The sequence below is a fragment of the Bacillus rossius genome, chromosome 1, assembly GCF_032445375.1.
Source record: "Bacillus rossius redtenbacheri isolate Brsri chromosome 1, Brsri_v3, whole genome shotgun sequence".
Taxonomy (NCBI): Eukaryota; Metazoa; Arthropoda; class Insecta; order Phasmatodea; family Bacillidae; genus Bacillus; species Bacillus rossius.
In genome coordinates this window covers 98,857,069-98,879,847 of record NC_086330.1, presented here as the reverse complement: position 1 = coordinate 98,879,847, position 22,779 = coordinate 98,857,069, and the positions used below count along the sequence as shown (strand labels likewise).

Here is a 22,779-nt window from a genome sequence, read left to right as displayed (position 1 = left end):
TTAAAATGTGAACTGGCGTAAATACAAGTCCGAAAATGTGTGTTTTTATGCCTTACTTAATTATCGGTCTGAAAAATGTCGTGATGGTGGAGCGGTTAAAGGTGTGTGTTTTTATACCCAAAGATCCGAGCTGTCATGGTTGGAATCATTTTGGTTCCAATATATTTGGAATAAAAAATTAATCATAATTATTTTATAAGGACCAAATTTACATTGGTTGGTACTGGAACATCGACCTTACGTGCTGAGACAGAGCGATGCTGGCGCTCTCCTCGAACAAACAGCAGAAACAAAGATGTCGGTATTCAAGATGTCGTCCCCGTGCAGAACAGAAAAAAACAAGATGGAGTTTTGTGATATCATCCAAGATGGTGGCCTCCAGCATACTACAACATAATTGCGGCTGTGTCGTCAGAATCTAAAAAAAAACTTTTTTCTCAGATCCAAAATGGCGGACTTGACGTCAACATTAAAGATGGTGATTGTAACGAAAAGTACAATGTTCGGGGAGTGGGACGTTAGATTTCCGAATGGAGGAATTCAAGATGGCGACCGTAACGAAAAGTGTAATGTTAGAGAGTGGAGCATTCGATTATAAGATGGCGGAAAAACAACATGGTGGAAAACAATGTTTTGGTATACTATAGAATACAAAATGGTTGAATTAAAGATGGCGGATAAAAAATTTCCGCCGGAGTCAGAGTCAATGTCATTTTATATGACCGCCGTGACGTCACAATCCAAGCTGGCGGCCGATACCTCTAAAGCCACAACCTGGAACCTTGCCGCAGGACTGGATATTCTATACTACTGATAATTAAATTACATATTAATACGAAAAAGTTCAGATTTCATCCAGATGTTTTCATGAAAAATCTGCGGTTATTTTCGTCTTTTTCCCTCGAGTAGAGACAGCGAGTTGGCAAGCAAGCACTCTTTCTGATGCAAACAGACGAAAGGCGCGACAGAGCGCTCTCACGGATAATTCGAATATGGTCCGAGAATACGCCAGAGCGGGCGGAATGTCGTGCCGCGATGAGCGGACCGAAGGAAGGCAGTTACGTTCGACAGGAAACAGCGTAACGTAAAAACATCTTTCACTTCCGTGATCCGTGTCCGCGCCCTACGATCCTGGGTCACATTGTAGTGAGCATGAAGCTTGAATCATACCGCTCTCACAGAGCGGAAACCTGTAACAGCCAATCAGAGCGCCGCATTTTTGTCTGTTGCAATATTGAACCAAGGCCGGAATTTTTTCACGTGCCGATAGAGCAAAAAACGCGTATTTTTCCCGTAATCCTACAGTTTTCAAATTTATCATGAAAATAGCAGAGAGAGAATAATTGGAAATTTTAAATATCTGCCAGAATAAGTTTCACGTTTCAACTATACTGAAATAAATATTTTTCTATAATGTTGAACTTAAGGCAATTTTGAAACAAGCCAAAATATAGAGCTATTGATTTAACCGAAAAAAATTTAAAACATACTATTTAAAACACTTAGTGTTACTGTACGTGACTTATGGGAAGATCCTTAGTCGCGGGTGTGGTGGTGTTTGGGGGGGGGGGGGGGGGGAAACCGGTCCCTACCCGGAAACAAGAGGGGTGGGCGCCAGTTATCGCTTGTCGCCTGAGCAGTGTACCTACAGTTCTGCACGCTAACATCGTTTCTTAGTTGAGGCGCAACGCGTGGTCCACTAGTATTTTCACTAAATGTATATATTTGAAATTTATATGTAGTTATTTAATTAGTAATTATCAAACTCTACTATTTACGTAACTATAGATAAATTTAAATAGTAAAAATAAACCTCATTTTAGCAATGGCTTCTACCGGGAAAAAGAGAAACGTTATACATAGTGAAGGACGCGAAATTATAAACACTGTTGAAGAGAAGTGTGACAACGAAGCAAAAGAAGGTAACTTAGCTTTTCCTGTGAGTCAAGCCACACGTCGCGCAGCTTTTTATACAGGTGTGAGTGAAGCGACGGTGAAGCGAATCAGAAAGGAAAACCAAGTAAGAAACGCTACAGATTCTACGAATAAATTATCAACACCTGGAAAAGATCGTTCTGCTTGGCGAAAACACACTACCATGACTGTAGACGATTTCGACAGATGCGTTATAAGAAATGCTATACATGACTTTTACGTACGCGAGAAGAAAGTTCCAACAGTCCCGAAATTGCTGCCAATAATTAAGAATAGAATAGATTTTCCATGGGTAGCAAGATCACTGCATCGCCTAATTAAAAGTATGGGTTTCGAGTGGAGTAAATGCAGATCCAAGAGAAAAATTCTCGTTGAGAGAGCAGATATTGTTACGTGGCGTCATGATTACCTACGCAAATTACGGCACTACCGCGAAGTCGGCACCGAGATTGTTTATCTCGATGAAAGTTTGATTGACAACAATTTAACGTTTTCCAAGTGTTGGCAGCACGACGATGAATTTGGAGTTGAGTCAAATTCAAGCGCAGGTAGGAGGCTTATTATGTTGCACGCAGGTAGCCAGAATGGGTTTATTCCTAATGCGTCACTTGTTTACAAAGCTGGAACTGTTACCGGAGACTACCACGGACAAATGCACAATGCAAACTTCGAAAAATGGATAGACGAATAAGTATTACCTAATCTTCCGCCAAATTCTGTCATTGTGATGGATAATGCACCGTACCACACTGTGCAAATAAACAAACCGCCGTCAAAGTATGCTACAAAAACCGATGTTATGACGTGGCTCGAGAAAAAACGGTGTTGGATTCAGTGAGAGCATGCGTAAAGTTGATTTGTATACGCTCGTAGAACTACATAAGCTCAAGGGAAAAAAACATACCGAATAGATGGTTAACTCAGGTAGTTTGGTTATACTGTACTTAGGCTACCTCCTTACATGTGTGACCTTAACCCAATTGAACTGGCATGGGGGAATATCAAGAGGCTAGTCAGAGAAAATAATGTTACTGGTGACTGGTCACTTACGAAACTAAATGATCTGACAAAGCTGCCATTTCGTCAGTGACCAAATAAGATTGGGAGGGATTTTGCAGACACGTGCAACTCATTGAAGAATGATATTGGAAGAAGGATGGCATAATTCTGGACGTTATTGACAGTATAATTGTTAATTTGGGTACCGATGATAGCACTGATACTGAAAGTGACGAGTCATCATGCGATGAAGAGCCAAGTGATAGTGAATCTGACTCTGAACTGGCGAGGCCATTGTAAAAATTTAACATAATTGGGAAGATGTATTTTTTAAGTTACTATTTTAAGTAACATTGTTTTTTATTTCGCGTGACTATCAAGAAACACGAGTACATAATTCCACCAAGACAAATTCGCAGCCTCCTACACAGTGACTAAGCTTGCCTCTTCCTATTTGTCTATGCAAGTGGAGTCAAGTATAAATGGTATGTATGTCAAGTATAAATGTATGTATAACATACATTTAAGTAATTTTTAATTGTAAGTTAAATCAATGAAATTATTTTTTAAGTATGGATGATTTGTGGTGAATGAAATGTCCGTTATATATTTCTAAAGGGGAGTTGTCAGCAAGTTGCCAACATAATTTATTTACAATAGCTTCTGCTTTTAGATTATTTAGGAAACAAATCAACGTGAAGCCATATAATCTCATGTCATTATAAAAAAACGTACAAATATTGGTTCGTTATAAAAAATTAGGAAAAATGTTTACTATTTTTTTCCTCATTAACTACTTGACGAGCGTATAAAAATAACAGCTTCTTCGGAACGCGCTCAGTTTTTAGACAATATGGCGATTTTTTGACGAAATTGGTTTCAATAGCATGAAAATAGCAGCGCTCCATGGTTTTGTCAGCGCTCTTTTCAATCTTTTAGCAAAAAAATAACGGTTTGTAACGATGGTAGTAAATAATTGTTCAGGTTTTCTTCTATAACATTCGTGTTTCGTGTTACTGGAAAATTTAACGTTGTGTACGAGGCGAGTAAATGTTTTCGCTCTCCGTAGTAGCACATATTCCCTTGTCTGTCTGACCTTGAGACGTCAGAGCTAGCCTCGGCAACCGCATTCCTTCCAGGGATCTTCCCATCAGACATGGATAGTAGACATGTATGTCCGAAGACAGGATTAAGGCTGTGGATAGGTGCGCTGACCGCCATCTTGGGTTGTGATGTCACGAAGGCGATCTTAGATGACCTTGACCTTTGACTATGACCTTTGACTTTGACCTTGAACGTTTACTTTTAACCTTAACCTTGACATTTCATCCTGGTGTCCATCTTGGATTCCTCCATTTTGAGTTTTAGAACTTTCCGCCATTTTCAATTCCACCATCTTGGAATCGAATGCCCAACTTCCCAATGTTGCACATTTTGTTACGGCCACCATCTTGGATTATATAACGTTGCACATTTTGTTACAGTCTACATCTTGAAAACTGTAATTTTTAAGTTAGAAAACCGGGAAAAAATTTAAAATTTATAAACAATTATTTAAGTACGAATTTTTACAATTTAAAAAAAAACGCATTTACGTCTTAGAGTATTCGGTTCGAACCCGGTGAGGGCAATAATAAATGGTGATGGATACATCCTCAACGGAAGCCACCGGCAGACTGACCTGTCAATGCCAAGTCAAAAATTACACATCCAGTGTGACGTTATGGCGGTCATCTTTATCCGCAATTGCTGCCGCCATATATTTTTAATTTTTATCCGCTGGAATGCAGTAATTATTTATTGCCTTGTCATCCGCCATCTTGTCGGTGGTCTTGGCCGCATCTGAACATTTTGTAATTATTAAGCTAAAAGTTTGAGAATACAATCTAAATAATCGCTTATTAAAACAGTGATTGATTCCATCAATTACAGTGCATAGTTCGATCCTTGGTCTATACAAAAATTAAATTTAATTAAATATCACATCAATTTACCAAAAATTACAGGTTTGAGAAAAAACAACAAAAATTCAAATAAATATTATGTAAAGTCTACATTTCCAAAAAAATTAAAGGCCTTTTTTCAATTTCTACAGTCTTCTTAAAAGGTAAAGTGAGTCCTTTACTTGCCTTGACAGTGTTTTCAGGACAACTTCACACGATAGTCGATTAACCAGGCATGTATACTTTGTGTTTGGGCACATCCAGTTTGTGGTCAGGCTAACACGATCAGTGGGAAACATAGCCCAGTCAGTGGCCAGTCTTGTCTTGATATAAGCTATTCATGAAAGGTTGGTGACCATACACTTCAGTTGGTTGGCTAGGCACACACGTCAGTCAGTTGGTCAGGCTAACATGTCCAGTTGGTGGGAAGGTATGCCTATTCTGTGGCCAGGAACACACGTCCAGTAGGTGGCAATGCGCATTCAGTTTGAGGTTAGGGACGTCAGACAGGTTGGACGGACACAACTAGTAGATTGGTCAGGCATGTTCATTTGGTGGTCACCTACATACAGGCAGTAGACAAGAGGTCTAATTTTTTGATACTCAGTGAATATTTTGAACTGCTAATGTACAAATTCAAGAATATAGACCAGGCGTCTCCGAACCACGAGGCCAATCATGACATGACCAGACTACATACATGACAAACACTCGTCAAAAAAGAACACACAAAAGACAAAAACTCGTCAAAAAAGGACACACACTAGATAAACACTCGTCAAAAAAGTACACAATTGGAAACACACTCGTCAAAAAAAGACACACAATTGGACAAAATCTCATCCAAAGGACATACATTGGACACACACTCATCAAAAAAGACACAAAATTGGGCTAACTTTCGTAAAAAAATAGACACACTGGAAAAACATTCATCAAAGACACACAATTAGACATACACTTGAAAAAAGGACACACTATTGGATACTCACTCGTCAAAAAAGGAAACACACATTTCAAAAAGGAAGCCCATTTGGAAGCACACTCGAAGAAGGAATAACATCTAGGAAGCGGATTGAACGAAAATGATGCAAATTTGGACGAAAATTCTACTCGGCATGATACGACCTCATCAGAGGAATACGTTCTCTCCAAAGGAATACGATCAATTGAGAGGGATACGATCACATCAGCGGAATACGATCTCAAAGGGGGATACAATTTCAACAGAGAGTAGTATGTTTTGGGGGCTCCGGGTGCAGGGTTCAGGCTGTGGAGCCTGGAGCCGACCGCCATCTTGGATTGTGATGTCACGGTGGCTATTTTGGGCTCAAATTTTCCTCAAAATTCCTCAAAAATGACATAATAATTCAACATTTCTAAAAATTTCTCTTTTTCGAGGGATAATTTCTCGTTTACTTCAAAAATTCAAAAATTAGGAATTCGAAAAACCTCAATAGACTGAGTGAAGGAACTTGCGCAAGTGTTTCTGTAGTAGAATAGAAATTGTGTAATTAATATTACGTTTGTAAAAGAACTTGCAGTGTTTTATTTCTCGAACCTGTCACTATTATGTTAAATTGATGTTATATTAAATTAATTTTTATGCATCGTCCAGGATCGTACCAAGGGCGTAAGTCGATCTAATAAAACAGTAAATTAATAAATGATTTTATTAATGAATTTTGGGAATTTTCCCGGATTTCTAGATCAATAAATATAAATGTCCAATATGACGGTCATAACGACTTATAGGATGATGTTTGGCTGGGAAACTATGATTCTTTAATGTCTTACTATTTTTTTTTAAACTTTTTTTACAAAAATTTTAAGTTTTTTTTCCTCGTCCATAGATCGAACCAACGACAGGAATTGGTCGAATCAATTAGTAAATTTATTGAAAATTTATTTAATAAATTTTGGAATCTTTCCCGAATTTCTAGCTAAATAATTACGAATTTCCAATTTGGCATCCAAATGTTAAGATGGCGGGTGCCTCAGTATAAATAAATTATTACTGCACTCTAGCGGGTTAACTTATAACTAATATGATGGTAGCACACTCTAATAAACGAAAACAATATGGCGGACATGACATCATACCAGCTGATGATATACCTTGGTATTGGTGGTGGGAGGTCAGTCTGCAGGTGGCTTCTGTGGAAGAAGGATCTAACGAATTTTTTTTATTTTTATCTTACCAGATTATAACCAAGGATTTCAAATAGTGTGTTTTTTAAAATATTATTTTATTAAAATTTGATTAGTAAAATTGTGATATAATTTTTGAATTTTTTTCCAAAACTATACCATAAAATTTCCGGTTTTCCAAGATGGATGCCGTAACGAAAGGTGCGATGTTTGTTTAAAGATATTTATTAAAATTTAATTAATTTTTTTTATTAATTTGAAATTTTTTTCCTTATATTCTAGCATTGAAATTACGAATTTTCAAGATAGCATACATGATGTCTTACTAGCTAACTAATATATATTCCATGACATAAGTGGTGGGGGATCAGTCTGCCAGAAGCCACCATGAGGGAAGTATCGGTCGCCATTTTTTATATTTCCCCCTCACCGTGTTTGAACCGAGAACTCCTAGCTTCATGTTATAGGTGTATGTTTTTAAAATATTTTTATTTAAATTATATTAATTGATTTTTTTTGTAAATTAAATTTTATAAATGTATAATAAATAAAGATTTTTAAGATGGCGGCCGAAACGGAAATTGTAACGGTGACATCATATTTCAAAATAGCTGCCATGGCATCATTATTTTCAAGGTCATGACCTTGGTGGCTTAGAAAGGCTAGCTCTTATGACTTTTAAGCCGCTTCCATGACTCTGAGTTCCTTCTAAGGCAAAAGTCTTTTGAGTTTTTTCGAAATTCTTATTTTAGAATTTTTGAGAAAGATAACGAGAAATTTTCTCTCGATGAAAATAAATTTTTGGAATTTTGGAGTCATTTTGAGTCATTTCTAAAGAATTTTGAGGTATTTTAGTCCAAAATGGCCACCGTCACATCACAATCCAAGATGGCGTTCGGCTCCAACCTCCACAGCCTGAAGCCTGCACCCGGAGCCCCCAAATCATACTACTACAGAGGTATACGATCTTTACAGAGGGATACGATTTCATCAAAGGGATACGATCTATTCAGAGTAATATGATCTCGTCAGTATTTTACTATTCCATCAGAAAAATACGATACTACTGACTTATCTACTCGCATTTAACGAAAAGGATGTACATTAGCCAGAACATTCAACTCGGTAGGATATGAACGACAAATTTACGGTAGGCTACAATGCCTCCAAATGTCTTTGGCTCCAACTGTACATGGCCTATCTGTTCCAGCGACATTTGGCTACACGAAGACAAGGCTAATTGGTTACAAAGCTACAAGATTACGAGGCCATACGGTTATCCTAGAGACCTGCAAAATTCGCGGATTAATTGACCTCTAGGATAGACTCCACAGTCCTTTAAATACTCGCGGAAATGACACCTGTTCATTGGCTACTGACGCGTGAGACGTCTCAACTAGGCTGTACGTAATTCGGCACTTTATTGGTTTAGTGTTTCCCATTGGCTCACAGTTCCCCGGATAAAATGTGGGCCAATCGCAGAAGCGGTACGAAGGTATAGTTGTTTTGATGCTAGCCTATCGCGAAATGAATGCGCGAATTTTGCATGTCTCTAGTTATGAGGCTACGAGTCTACATGTGTTCAAGGCTCCAACTGTCCGTGGCTGCAACAGCTCCAGTGACATTTGGCTACAAGACTACAAGGGTACTTGGCAACCAAGATAAATGTATACGAGGCTACAAGTCTACAAGGTTACGAGGCTACGTGGCTACAAGTATTCAAGGCTCTAACTGTCTTTGATTCCAGCAGTTACAGCAACATTTGGCTACAAGACTACAAAGCTACTTGGCTACGAAGCTACAATTCTACGAGACCACATGACCATGAAACTAGGAGGCTGCGAGACTACGAGGCTAACACGACCACAAAGTAACAAGGCTACGAAGCTACGAGACTTCACGCCTATAAGGCTACGAAACTACACGCCTATAAGGCTACGGGTCTACGAAGCTACAAGATTACAAGTCTACGAGGCTATGAGTCTACATGTCACTATCAGGCTACAATAAGTAAATTCAGCTGCGAGTATTAATTTATCTCTTTAAAAAAACTTGTTGCAAGAAATTCCAATTCTTGTCAACAGTTGACGCGTGCTGTGTTGTCAAGGCAGTCACTGTTTTATGTAGGTTGCGGGCTGCTCACAATCGCAAGAGAAGGAGGGCTTCTCTAGACTTTAAGGGGAAAGAAACCACACATTTCTGTGTACCTGAGCTCTTTTAAGGCTTAGTAATTGACTGAGTAATGATTGTTTTCTGAATTCTACCTGATAAAAATATTATTAGTTTTATTATGTAACTGAAATCCACCAATTATACGTAACACAGAATACAATACATCTCATATCGAAAAAATTGCAAACATCGATTTGTTTTCCCCAAGGAATAACCATTTTACCCATGTAGAATACCGACAGAAGTCTCGCTAGGAATAACCAGAAGAACTCGGAAAATACCAGTAGAAGTCTCGCCAGGAATAACTAGAAGCACTTTGAGTACGCCAACAAAATAACGACAAAAATATTCAGGAGCACACTGAGAAGAAAAAAATACTGTCAAGAATAATCAGGAGCACACGGAGAAAAACAACAAAATATTGTCAAGAACAATCAGGAGCAAACTGAGAATATCAATGCACGTTTTGCTAAATCAAGCTCTGTGAAACACAAAAAAACAAAATTACTTCTAACAACTTGTGAACTTCTCCTTTCTTTAGCAAGAATAGAGTTTTAGCACAAGTCAAATTGTAATTTTTTTTTGTGAATTACAGAGCTTGATGTATCAAAACATGCGTTGGTTTTCCCTTAGTGCTTCTGGTTATTCCTGGCGAACGTCTGCTGGTGTCCAAGTGCTTGTGGTTATTCCTGGAGAGACTTCTCCTATGGTTGTCCGAGTCCTAGTTATTCCTGGTGAAAGTCTGCTGGTTTTCTCCGAGTACTTGTGGTTATTCCTGGCCAGACTTCTGCTGGTATCTCATGTGTCATCTGTTTATTTCTGAAAAAAAAAAGTATTTGTTTCTAATTTTTTTTTCGATATGAGATATGTCATTGTACCCCATGTTTGGTTTAACAGGTGGATTCCAGTTACTAATTAAAACTAATAATATTTTAATCATGTGGAAATCAGACAATATAAATATATTCGAAAAAGCTTATAAACACTATTTATATTACTAATATTCACAACGAAATAATATGGACCAGTATTCAATTTCGTTGGAGGGTGCGCGCGAATCGTAAAAATTAGCTCTAATTATTTTTTAAAAACGTGCCAATAGGAGTAGCAGTCACTAGACCGAATGTCATTTGTACCGATGTTTCGGTCAAGTACCTCTCGGTCATTTGCCTGTTGCCAGTGTTAAGACATAATCTCAGCAAGCTAAATTTTCAAATTTTCGGTCTAGTGCCTTTCGGTGAAATGACTTTGGGTCAAATGATTTTCGGTCTAATGCCTTTCAGTGTAGTGTCTTCCGGTCAACTGCCTGTCACCATAGATAATACATTTTCCAAACGAGATACGTTTTTCAAGTTTTTGGTTTTGTTCCTATTGCGTGTATGGATATGAAACATAAACAATCGATTTTGGTTTTCTGATGTGTTTTGTGGTGCTCGTGAAACTTATAGGAATGTAAATACCTGTTTCGAAAACATTGTGTCGTGATAATAATTTGAAATAAGTCCTTGCGAAATTATTTTGTCATTTCAATCGTGCATGGTTAAAATGTAGAATTTATAAATAAATCAATAGTTAATTACAGGTTAACTTTTCTTTCAAGAAAATAAATATTTAGCTTTATAAATAATATAAAACCTCTGGATTATTTGAAGCAGTGGTGTTTCATAATTATGAAACTAAGAAAACTAGGAAGATCGTTATTTTAATACATTATTTTATTTTATTTTTTTTACTTGATCTTCTGTTGCGCAAAATGTTTTATTGTTTGAAGGTTTATTGTTTACGTATAAATATAGGCTTTTCCACTGATACGAATATATTTTGATGGTGGTAATGTAGGTTCTAAGCCATGGCTGTGAAGTAATGTTATGGTCAGAGTCAGAGCAGTGTGCGGTGCTTTTAGAACTTCCTTTGCAATGTGTATGCTGCCGACTCAACGGGTTACTGTAAAATGGGTTAAATTTTCTTCCAGTTTTAGTTTAATTAATTAATGTGATTGTTATGTCAAGATTGTAGTGCATGCAGGTCTTATGTCCTTTGTTCTTTGGAGTAAAACAAAATGACTGTCGATGATGTGTTGAGCGGAATAAAATCTTAATGAAATCATATAATAAAGTTGTAGGCTTTTTAAATAATTAGAAAATATGTTTTTTTTTAAAATTAAATAACGAGTGCTAAAACTACTTAAAACTCACCTCGCTTCAATAGATGCATGTATCAATAACATGGCCAGAGCAGTAACACATTCTTGGTTTTCGGTGTAAGGTCACATCAGTGGTAAATATAATTTACCCGACGTTTCGGCATGTCTTATCGCAGCCGTCTTAAAGGACAATGTAAACTAAAACATAAGTTAGGCCCGAAGTTGCTTGGCTTGAGGGTTGTACTCACGTCGAAGGCGAAGATATCACCGACGTTTCGGTTGATGTTGCAGTTGCCATCATCAGTAGGTAACTGCTCCCTGAAGATAGTAACTGCAAAGTCGACCAAAATGTCGATGATATCTTCGCCTTCGACGCGGCTACAACCCAGAAGCCAAGCCACTCCAGACATTGGCCGTGAAAGCCTACGAATCTTTAATAATGTAGGCCCACCAAATTCAGTACACTTGTTAATAACCTTTTGGGGATTTAATATGACGTACTGCAGTTAGGTATTTCTGAGCCCGCTTCATAGGCGAAGAACAATTTTCTAAAATACGCTATGTATTAACGGCGAAAGTTGTTTTCTTGGTATACTTCCCTCAGATTAACAATTTATGCCAAAAATTGAGCTGAAATATTTAAACCTGAAAAAATGTTAGAATGATAATAAGTTAAGCGATTTTAGTTTAATCTCTTTGAGACCGAACAAATAAATGTCAAAATATTTTATACTTAGTTACTCTAGGATTAAATACTTAAGGCTAAGTGATTTTAGAATAATGATTTTAGGCTTAAGTACTGTAGACTTGAGGAACTAGGTTTCGTGAGTTAGTATTAAAGATCAGGTATACTATTAAGCCAAATAATGTAAGTTCAAATGCCAGATCAATTATTTTGTTTTATAAAACATATTGCTGGAAAAAACATAACAAGTTTTAGTTGTAAGAATTATTCCAGATAGACGGAAAATTTTATAGAATTCCTCGAATATTGGATACTAATGCGGGATAAACTTTGTAGAAGGTGCCATGAGCCCACTATATTATTACACATTTATCTCCTGGATAGTAAATTGTTTCTCTTTTCGAAGCATGCAAACATTATTTAACTTTTATTCCATACAGTATAAGTTTTGATAATAATGATTGAGAAATTGTCACATAGTATGAATCCGAAAACCAAAACTTAAATTTTATTAGTTTTTAAACTTAATTCTGTAAAAAATTTAATAACGCCAGGTACTTTCTGAGAAAAATGGTCATATCTAAAAAATGTTTTTTTTTTCAAGTGTAGACAAGTCTTGCGTGGTAAACCTTTTTCACAATACCATTAACAAATCAGTAACTTTAACAAAAATTTTAACACTAACATAAATATAATTTTACTGATTTGAAATTAAATGGCCAGTCTGCTTAAAATGAGCATGTATTACTTTAAAAAACAATTTGTGAGTTACAGAATAAATTTTACCTTCCCTGGTACATGGCATGTACACTAAGCCTTATGACAAAACTAGAATATTATTTGAAGTAGAAGAATATTTAAAGTATAAAATTTATCATACCTGTACTAGCGCAATGACAACTATATATGTAAGGAAGGAAGGTGCCTTAAACGCTCGTTTACTATAAAGCTGTAATTTATTTTATATACATGCGTTTTACATTTATTTTTGATATGGTTTAGTGGTTTAATTATATAATAGTTCTCAAAAGCTTTTTGTATAGAGACTTACGGTGTAAATTTTGTACAAATCTATAGTTAAATTGCATCAATACATCCTACTAATATTATAAACGCGAAAGTTTGTAAGTATGGATGGATGGATGTTTGTTACTCAATCTCGCAAAAACGGCTGAACGGATTTGATTGAAATTTGGCAAACAGACAGTTTATAACCTGGATAAACACATAGGCTACATATTCATGTGGAATTCCATCCCTAAGGAAGTGAAAGTGTGATCATTTCATTTTATAACAGAAAAAATCATAGGTCATAGACATACAAATAGTGAGTTTCATTTCTCTATGTCTGCCACACGATCATAAACATAGTAAGGTCTGGCATATTCATATCCTTCTCCTTGGTGAGACCAGCCCGCTTAGTGGAGCTCGCAGCGGCTAGCAAAATAAAGGCGCTAATAACAGTTTTGTTCTTAACTTCGTCAATAGATAGAGTTGCCTTGAATTTTAAACGCACCATCGTTTGATGCCTTTGTCATGTCTTGAATTTTCGTTTGTTTGTGCCGTATGCGTTCCTATACCATTCATCCGATTGCGATGAAATTTTTGTGAGTTAATAGGTAGCCCGAGAGTAGTTTCAATAAATGTGTTTATTTCATATTATATAGCGGCACTTTGTCAGTTTTCTTTGTATAAGTGCGCACGCATTAGACAATTTAATTAAATATAAAAGAGAGACAGAGATAGAGTAATAGATATAGAGTGAGATTGAGAGAGACAGAGATAGTTTGAGATAGAGCTAGGTTATGGGAACGAAATTGAGTTAGATAAAGAGATATATAGATGTATAGAGCTATATAGTGATTTGTATATAAGAGATAGAGATGGTGGGAGGTATAGATGTATATATGTATATATAGAGAGATAAATATAGATAGAGAGATACATAGATATATAGATGCAGATAGAGAAAAAGATATATATATATATAGATGGATAGATAATTGGTATCTGTGTAACTACTTCAAACATATTACAAAACAAAACTGAATGAGGCATTGCAACGCATGCCGAGCATTAGCTAGATAATTGAATCTTTTCTATATAAGTAATCTTTTATTTTTTCAGCTTTTATCTATAGTGCTTTATAGAGTCTAGATTACATATAGACCACCAATTTTTGGATATATAAAGGTAAATAACTAAACACTGGCAGAACAACGTCTACTGGGTTCTGCCAACGATATAAATTATTTTGAACACTTGACATTCAAACGAAGAAGACAATATTACTGTCTACATCTGATTTCGAAAAAGATCCCTTTCACCCTGTGTTCAGCCCAGGCAACGCCGGGTACTGCAGCTAGTGTCAATTATATGCATGTGCGAAAGCATTTTTACAACAAAGTAAACATATAATATAGTTTTTATTACTGTTTTAAAAATCTAAATGTAATAAAAATGATGTAAAAATATTTTCCTTATTAAAATTGCTAAATGTTTGAACAAATTAAAGTTACATTAATAAGTCAATTAAATTATTAATTTTTTTCATGACAGTTAAAAAATAAAATGTTCTGTTATAGTTATTTTTCAAAATGGTCATATAAAAAAATAAAATCTAAATAATATATAGAAATACGTGCAAAAAGGGAAGATATTTATTTTAATAACCAATAAGATGTTCATTTTGAAGAGCATAACTAACTATTCACAATGACAAATTTATACTTTATAAATCTAGCTTGACAACACTGATTAAAAAAATATTAATTTATAAATATTTATTCGAAAAACCAGTGGGAACCTTAAAATGTACACTTTTTTGCTTAAAATTTATTTATTTTTCGTTTTTTCTGACTTCACGAAGATTGTTTTTGATGCATTATTAAAAAATTAAAGAGTTTTCAAATATGAAATGTTTAAATATAATATGTTAGTTAAATCTTAAACACAGGGATTTAAGTCTTTGCTTTGCAAAATATATACATTCCTAGCCGAATAAAAAATATAAGAGTTAGCGAAAAACTAAAGAAATGTTTATATTTTATACATGTAAATATTTAATTAAAACAAATAAAAAAAATTCATTTAAATATTTATCTTAAAACTCATCTTTTTTTGGGAAAGGCTAGTATCAAATAAGAACGAAAATTGTAACGCCTGACAGGTATGCAACATGCGAAATAAAAAAATATCCAGAACTGCCTTAAATAGGAATCACATATTTTATAGTGTACAACACACAATTGCAGGAATTTTTTTTTAAAAAAAGTATTTAATTCATATAATTTGGAATATTATTGCGTCTTTAAAAACCATATTATAGGTACCTCAGCGTCACAAAAAAAAATATTTGAAGTTTTTACCTGTTATTTTTCAGTGATATCATTTTACGATTGCAATACGTTCAGACACGTAGTTTTCCATTTTCAATATTTTTATTTTATTTGTAGCGATAAACCAGCGTTTCAGCTCCAATTTCTTAGACGTTTACTAGCCTTGGAAAGCATATTAGATTGTTAGTCATACGGATGTTTTCCACTTCTTGTTCATGCTTAACCTGCAATTGAGGTTTGACGGTCAAATTCAAACTCACTCTAAATACAAACTTTAATTTACTTTAACTAGCATTCTTAGTCTGGTTGACTTTTGATGTTTTAACCACAGCCACCCCACATTCTCCTGTCTAAATTAACCAGGCATTCACGTAGTCCTCTATAGATCGCGGCCGTCAATATAGTTTTTTTTTAACCGCTAGTGTGCAGTAGTATTAATAAGCGCAGGCTGACATAGGAACCGCCATATCGTCAGCCTTCTTGACCATCATAAAGTAAGATCTGTAAATATTAACCTAAACAAATTCGTAAATAATTTAAAAAATCAAACAAATCATTTACTGATATAGTGGTTCATTCAATCTATTTAAATTCTTCGAACCTTAGTCGATGCAAAAACGTTATTTTAAACTAAAAATATTTAATTAAATAGAATAAAAAATCCTAAACAAGGCTTAAATTCTCCATCTACCAGCCTCCAGTAAGCTGATGATGGAAAATATATATCCATCTTCAATATCTGTAATAGTTAACCTAAATATGAGGAAAATTTGTTAAAAATCATTTAAAAAATCGCCTATTTATATATAGATTTACGTCCTTGGTTTGATTGTTAGTCAGTGCTAATCGTTATTAAAGTTTAAAATACATTTAAAAATTTTTTCACATGACCTTTTACGAGTTTATTGTTTTCGCTACGAGAAATGACTCTTTACAAGACAGCTGTTCGACTGAATAAATATGATACTCAATAGAACTATGCCTACCATGCAGGTGGATTTCAACGCCTCCAATGACTACTAGATTGCCAACTAGCATATAGACCAAGTGTATTCGAACAACGAAGCCTTCTACGTCGATACGTGTTATATCTTTCAAACAAGTAATGACCCATTTCAAGCAGACAAGAAAAAGGTGTTGGAAGTGCTGACCTACATTATGGATATAATTAATTACGAGCAAATAGACAAACTAACGTACGCTTACTAAAGAACCAAGAATAACAGAAAAATGATTTACGCTTACTACAAGACCAGGAGGTTTTGAGTCATTAAATATTTAGTCCCAGTAGAAGGTAAATGGTGGAACTGGCGCAGGGTTTAAGGTGTAGAGCCAGTGGAGCCGGCCGACATATTGGATAAATGATGTCACGGCGGCCATACTTGATGACCTTGACCTTGAAATTCGACCTAAATCATGACCTTGACCTTCAAAATTTCCAAAAATTCGACTAATTCGTCAAAATCCGCAAAAGTTTCAATTTTTTTAAAAACAAATTCCACCAAAACATCTCCAAAAATTTGAAAACTAAAAAATTTCTTTTTTCAAGGGAAAAATTCTTGTTTTTTCCTCAAAAATTCAAAAATTAGGACTTCGAAAAACCCTCAAAAGACTTTTGCCCTAGAAAGAACACAAAATTTTAAAAGAGGCTTAAGCAACCATGTCTACAGCCTCCGATAATCCTCTGACGTCATCTAGGAATATGACCTCACCATTGCAATTTATGTTACGGTCGCCAACTTGAAAATCTTTTTTTATTACTTTATAGAAAGTTCTATAAATAATATTTTAATTAAATACTATTTAAAACCCACTTAGGTTCGAACCCAGTAAGAACAAAAATTTAAAAAAAAAGTCTATAGATCCTTCTTCCATGGAAGCCACCTACAGACTCCCACCACCAATACCAAGGTATATATCATCAGCTAGTATGACGTCACGACCGCCATATTCATTTCGTCTGCTAGAGGCCCAACATCTAGTTTACTTTTAAGGGAAAGTACCCAAATAAGAGATAATTTTTTTTAAATATATATAAAATCTATATTGTGTAATTTTTCATTTTTGGAAGTGTAGTTCTATTGAAAAATTACTTAACTTTAAACTATCGTCATTTTCATTTGAATAGAATGAAATTCAGTATGTGTTACCATCAAAAAAGTAATAAAATGTATAAATTTAAATTCTCAGAATGGGTTCCAAATAAGAGATACCTTAACTTTATCCATTTTTAAACACAAAACAAAAGTAAGGTTCATTCTAATGTTTAATACAACATTTAAAAAGGTAAGGGTCACTTCCTGTTGGAAAAGTAATACTATTTACACACAAAAAAAAGTCACATCGTCATCATACAAACATACAAATGTATGCATTGTGTTGTGCTTGTTTCACTCATTAACATTTCTTGTGGCAAAAAGGACAAATAAAAGGATCATCTTCTCCACCGCACTCTTCGTGTGCCCAGCGGCGACATTTAGAACACTGTGCCCACTTTTCTCCTCTCCGGTCCTCAGAGAATAGTCCGGTGCAAAATAAGCACTCAGCATCATCTTCTGCACAGACATCCGATTCACTGGAGTCAATCAGCTGCATTTTACCTTCAGACTCATCGTGACTGGATGAACTCGAACACTGTTTCTTTGGTTTGGATTTCCTCGTCTTCTTTGTTAATGGTTCTGCAAATAATTTCTTCCTGGTTGCATTTTCTCGCTTCTTTTTACTGTCCAAAGTTTCCTTTAGATGATTTCTGTAAGGACTAGATGTTATCAGAGCTGCTTTTCCGGCCCTGGGATGTTTCTGTCCAGGTGGCTTGGACGTTGAACATGATGGTTGTGTGTATTCACTCCTTACAGAACTTACTTGGGGCTGATGTAATGTGGGGAGTGGTGAGACTTGAAGTGGTCCAACATATGTTTCTGAATTAGGAATAACAATATCTTCGCTCACACTGCCTGCATGGATAGCGAAATCGGCATCAGAAAATGTGTCCCTATTGCAAGGGAATAGACCAGTCTTTCGAAAACCATTGGTGGAATTTTGCATTGTAGAAGCTTTCTGATAGGCAAGTCCATACAGCTTAGTAACTTGAAAGTAAGTCCCTACACGCCCTTGGTTATGCCGAAGCCAGTTAGAAACCTCTTGAGCATAGTAGGTCTTCAATGGCTTCATAAATCCAACATCCAATGGTTGCATTTTAGCTGTAGAATGGGGTGGTAGACAAATTATAGCCACATTATTGAGTCTAGCCTTCTCGATCACTTCAATTTTACGTGTGTGGGAATGATGACCATCTAAAATTAGAATTACTGGATCGGCCTCTGTAGGCTTAGTGAAGTTCACAAAATGGTCAAACCATTTGGAAAAAATATCGGTTTGTATCCATCCAGATATGTGGCACGCAGATATGGAACCTGGGGGAGCACCATTCATTAATTCAGCTTTATGTTTTTCCGAGGGAAAACGAAGAGCGGTGGTACAAAGGTACCAGCGGCATTCATGCATGTCACAGTAGTGATTAATGACCCTCTTTCTGCAGATGTCAAGTTCGAAATCTGTTTTTTACCTTTGGCAGCAACAACTTTCTGAAGTTTATGTTGCACCACGGTTAGGCCTGTCTCATCGACGTTATAGACTCTGTGAGCATTGCAATGAATTTTATCTAATTCCTTTTCATAAATATCAAAAAACGCATTCACATTTTCAGCATTAAATGACCTAACTCTCGCAGCAGACACACCCTGAGGAGTGCGCAAAGAAAGTTCTGGGTGCCTCTTCAAAAATAATTTGAACCATTTCTTCCCCGCAGATTCCTTTTTGGGATTGAAAGGATGACTCAGACCATTTCGAATTGCCAACTCGAAAGCCATTCTTTTGACATCCGCGATGGTCAAACCGAAGTACCTCTCCTCCATTTCCATACAATATTTAACTAATAGCTTCTCGAGTTCGTATGGAAGCACTGGTTTCCGGCCAGATGACATTTCAAGTAACTGTTCAGGTGTCTTACCTTGGTTTTTGACGTATTTCTAATGTTCCTTTTGGAACACCATATGATTTTGAAGCACACAAGTAACCCATTTCCCCTGCTCGAACAGCTTTGACAGCATCTCTCATCTTCTCCGGATTCCACATTCTACGCTTTCCTTTCTCACCAGACATCTGAAACAGTAAAAATTAATTGAAATAATTATAACTTATTAGTCACTTTAAGTTATCTATAATTATATAGAAAAATTACGATAAATAAAATCATTAGGACTGGTATACTTAGTATACATACCTAGGCCTACATTTGGATTTCTATGGCACATCAATACAAATTTAAATATAAAATATGGTGTTAATTTGGCTGCGCAACATATTTTATTACCCAAATAAGAGATAGTGCTCTAATAAGAGACACCATCTCTTAATAGGAGCCCAATGTGTCTCTTATTAGTAGCAGGAACGCTTAAAACAAACATGGCTGCCTCAGCTCAAACATGTCATGGTTATAATTTTATGACTGGTCTGTAATGTAGCTAACTTTATATACTTCACAGTAAAATATAAGTAAATAACAAATTAACTTACCTTCACACTTGTTCAATGCCTCAAAGCTTCCCTATTGAAACATTTGAAATGACTAAAAACACTAAATTACGTGTCCGTTCCGCCGAATACTTTCTGTTGCTTTGCGACGCACGGAGATGGTGTCTGACGATTACGCGCAGCTAGTTACTGCCCTAGCCGAGAGGTGGCAGCACCTATCGGGCTGGATATCACAGTGTCTCTTTTTAGGCGCCTATCTCTTATTTGGGTACTTTCCCTTACTAGAGCATGCTATTACCAGATAGTTTAATTTTTACCGGCTAGAGTGCTGTTATCATTTATTATTACTGTGGCACTCACCATATTGATATTTGGGTGCCATCTTGGACTTGTGTAATTATTTAGCTAGAAATTCGGTAAACAATCCAAAATTCACGAAAAAAAATTGCGATCAATTCAAAAATTGATTTGATCAGTTCCAGGCATAGATTCGATCCCTAGGCGATGAAAAAACTATTTTTTTTGTAAAAAATATTGTCAGTAAATCACATTCAAAATTCTTAAAGAGGTATACAATACTTTACTACCAGCATACAGTAAACCATTATGTCCACCATATAAAAATTTTGTATTTAATGACCCATAAATTCGGGAAAAATTAAAAAAATCATCGAAAAAAATCACTGATTAATTTATTTATTGAACCGATGGATTCCTGTCCTCGGTTTTATTTTCGGTAAGTGACCAGTGTATCTAAATATGAAATAAATTATATATTTGGTTTCCCATTACATTTCTACGGAAAAAAACTCAAGACAATATACCTGTCCGACGAATAAAATACGTTGTCGATAAGCCTAACATGAAAGTCTAGTTTTTCGATGCTTAGAATACCCTCTAAAGCGTTCACGTACAAAGACATACATACATATAGACTAAGCATCTTCGGACCGCGTGATTGTGTCATGAACAATGTCAGATATATAGACCAGTCTTTTCCGAACCGCATGACCTTTTCGACGTCAGCTAATTATATTCAATTAAAACAACGTGAAATGTTTTACGCTTACAATAAGCCCAAGATACCCTGAAAAATGATTTATCAAGACAAAGAGGTTTTCAACTAGTAAACAGTCAAAGATACTTCAGATTTAAATACGCACAATCAACAAAAAGGAAGCTCATTTGGAAACACAATGAATAAAAAGGAAGCACAATCGGAAGCACAACTAACGAAAAAATAAGCACAAACATAGTAAAGGAAGCACAATCGAAAGCACAATGAACACACAGGAACACACATTTAACAAAAAGAACGTACATTTGGAAGCACAATCAGAAGCATATTCGACAAGAGGAAACACAATCGTAGAAAAAGAAGCACATTTGGAAACACAAACGTAAAAAAGGAAGCACAATCGGAAGCAAAATTATCAAAAAGGAAGCACATTCGGAAACAAAGTTAAAAACAAAGATGTGTTACGAGAACTAAGTCTTAGAAATAATAATTATATAAAAACATTATTTTTTGTAATTTAAATAATTTTATTTCTCAACATTATACACGTCAAGTTAAACAAGTCATTATTGTATGTAGCCAGCCTCCTTCAGTTCTTTAAGTATGAAGGATATTTCTTTGATGTGTGAATAGTTTCCAGCACAAAGCGAAGCATGTATAAGTCTTAGCCTGTCAACCAATATGTTAGGATCTTCCCACGAGATGTAATCAATATCTTCTGCTACGTTCATATTCTTTGCATGTTTATAATAAATATTATGATCTCTGGTGTCTTCCGTTTTAACACCAACCTCAAGGTAACTTTCGTCATCGAGCCAGTGTTCATCCATAGATTGATCAGGATAATTTATTTTATTACTACGTTTCCATCGTTTCGTTCTCAGGACACCGCCACATTCTTCGATCTTCTAAACTTTAGGTGCTTCATCACAGTCTTTGCCTTTGTCATCAGCCTCAGAGTCACTGTTGCCATCACCGTAGAAGGGATCGTTTTCATCCAGTGCTCCTGATTATTTGTGAGAAATTGATCTCTGCATGAAGACTTTTTTACTTAATGGGTCATGCCATTTAGAGTTGCAATTAATTTGTGAATTTCTACTACTAAATCAGCACTTACATTATTTTTATCAGGTGGATTTAAAAAAAAATAACATTACTCAGTCCAACAAAATGTGCTAAGACAGATGAGAAACACTATCACGAAAGACGAACTTCCTTGTCCTTGGTGTCTAGCGAAGTCTTTCTTCTTTTGCGGTCGTTGGTAAGCATCCTGCATACCACATAAAATAACTTTATAAATTTTGACTCAATATAACACATGAGGACATCTCATGTCAATAATCGGGACTACATGCAACAAGTTCTTTTGCATGAGATAAATTAACTCTCGCTGCTGAATGAAGCTATTGTAGCCAGTTAGAGTAATTTATCTTCTATGCCTCGCAGCCTTGTGTTGTGTCTTTCAATAATTTTATCATTTGTAATTTAAAATGAAACAACCATTACTCAGTCAAATAATATGGCATGAAATATCCAAGAAGCACTAACATGCAAGGCGAACTTACTTCTCCTTGTTGACTATCGAAGGCTTCCTTCTTCTGCGATCATTAGTGATCATTCCGCATCTCACATAAAATAACTAAATGATATTTACCTGCAAGCAACACGTGGCGTCATCTGTTGACAAGAATCGGGACTACTTGCAACAAGTTCCTTCGCATAAAATAACTTAACTCTCGCTGATGAAACATTAAAATAATTTAATTTATTAACATATATAATTTAAAACTCTCAGTTTGCACCTGGCATTAGTTTCAATAACTAATGTGGATCCTGATTTGGTGTCTGTCGCTGTATCGAAA

The 22,779-nt window shown here is 35.6% G+C and overlaps 1 protein-coding gene across 1 annotated transcript in view; it reads right to left on the bottom strand.

Moving 5' to 3' along the window:
• The window catches only part of LOC134540620 (protein artichoke-like), a 55,733-nt gene that overhangs the window by 7,281 nt on the left and 25,673 nt on the right, over nt 1-22,779 (bottom strand). The gene's annotated exons all lie outside the window — the stretch shown is intronic.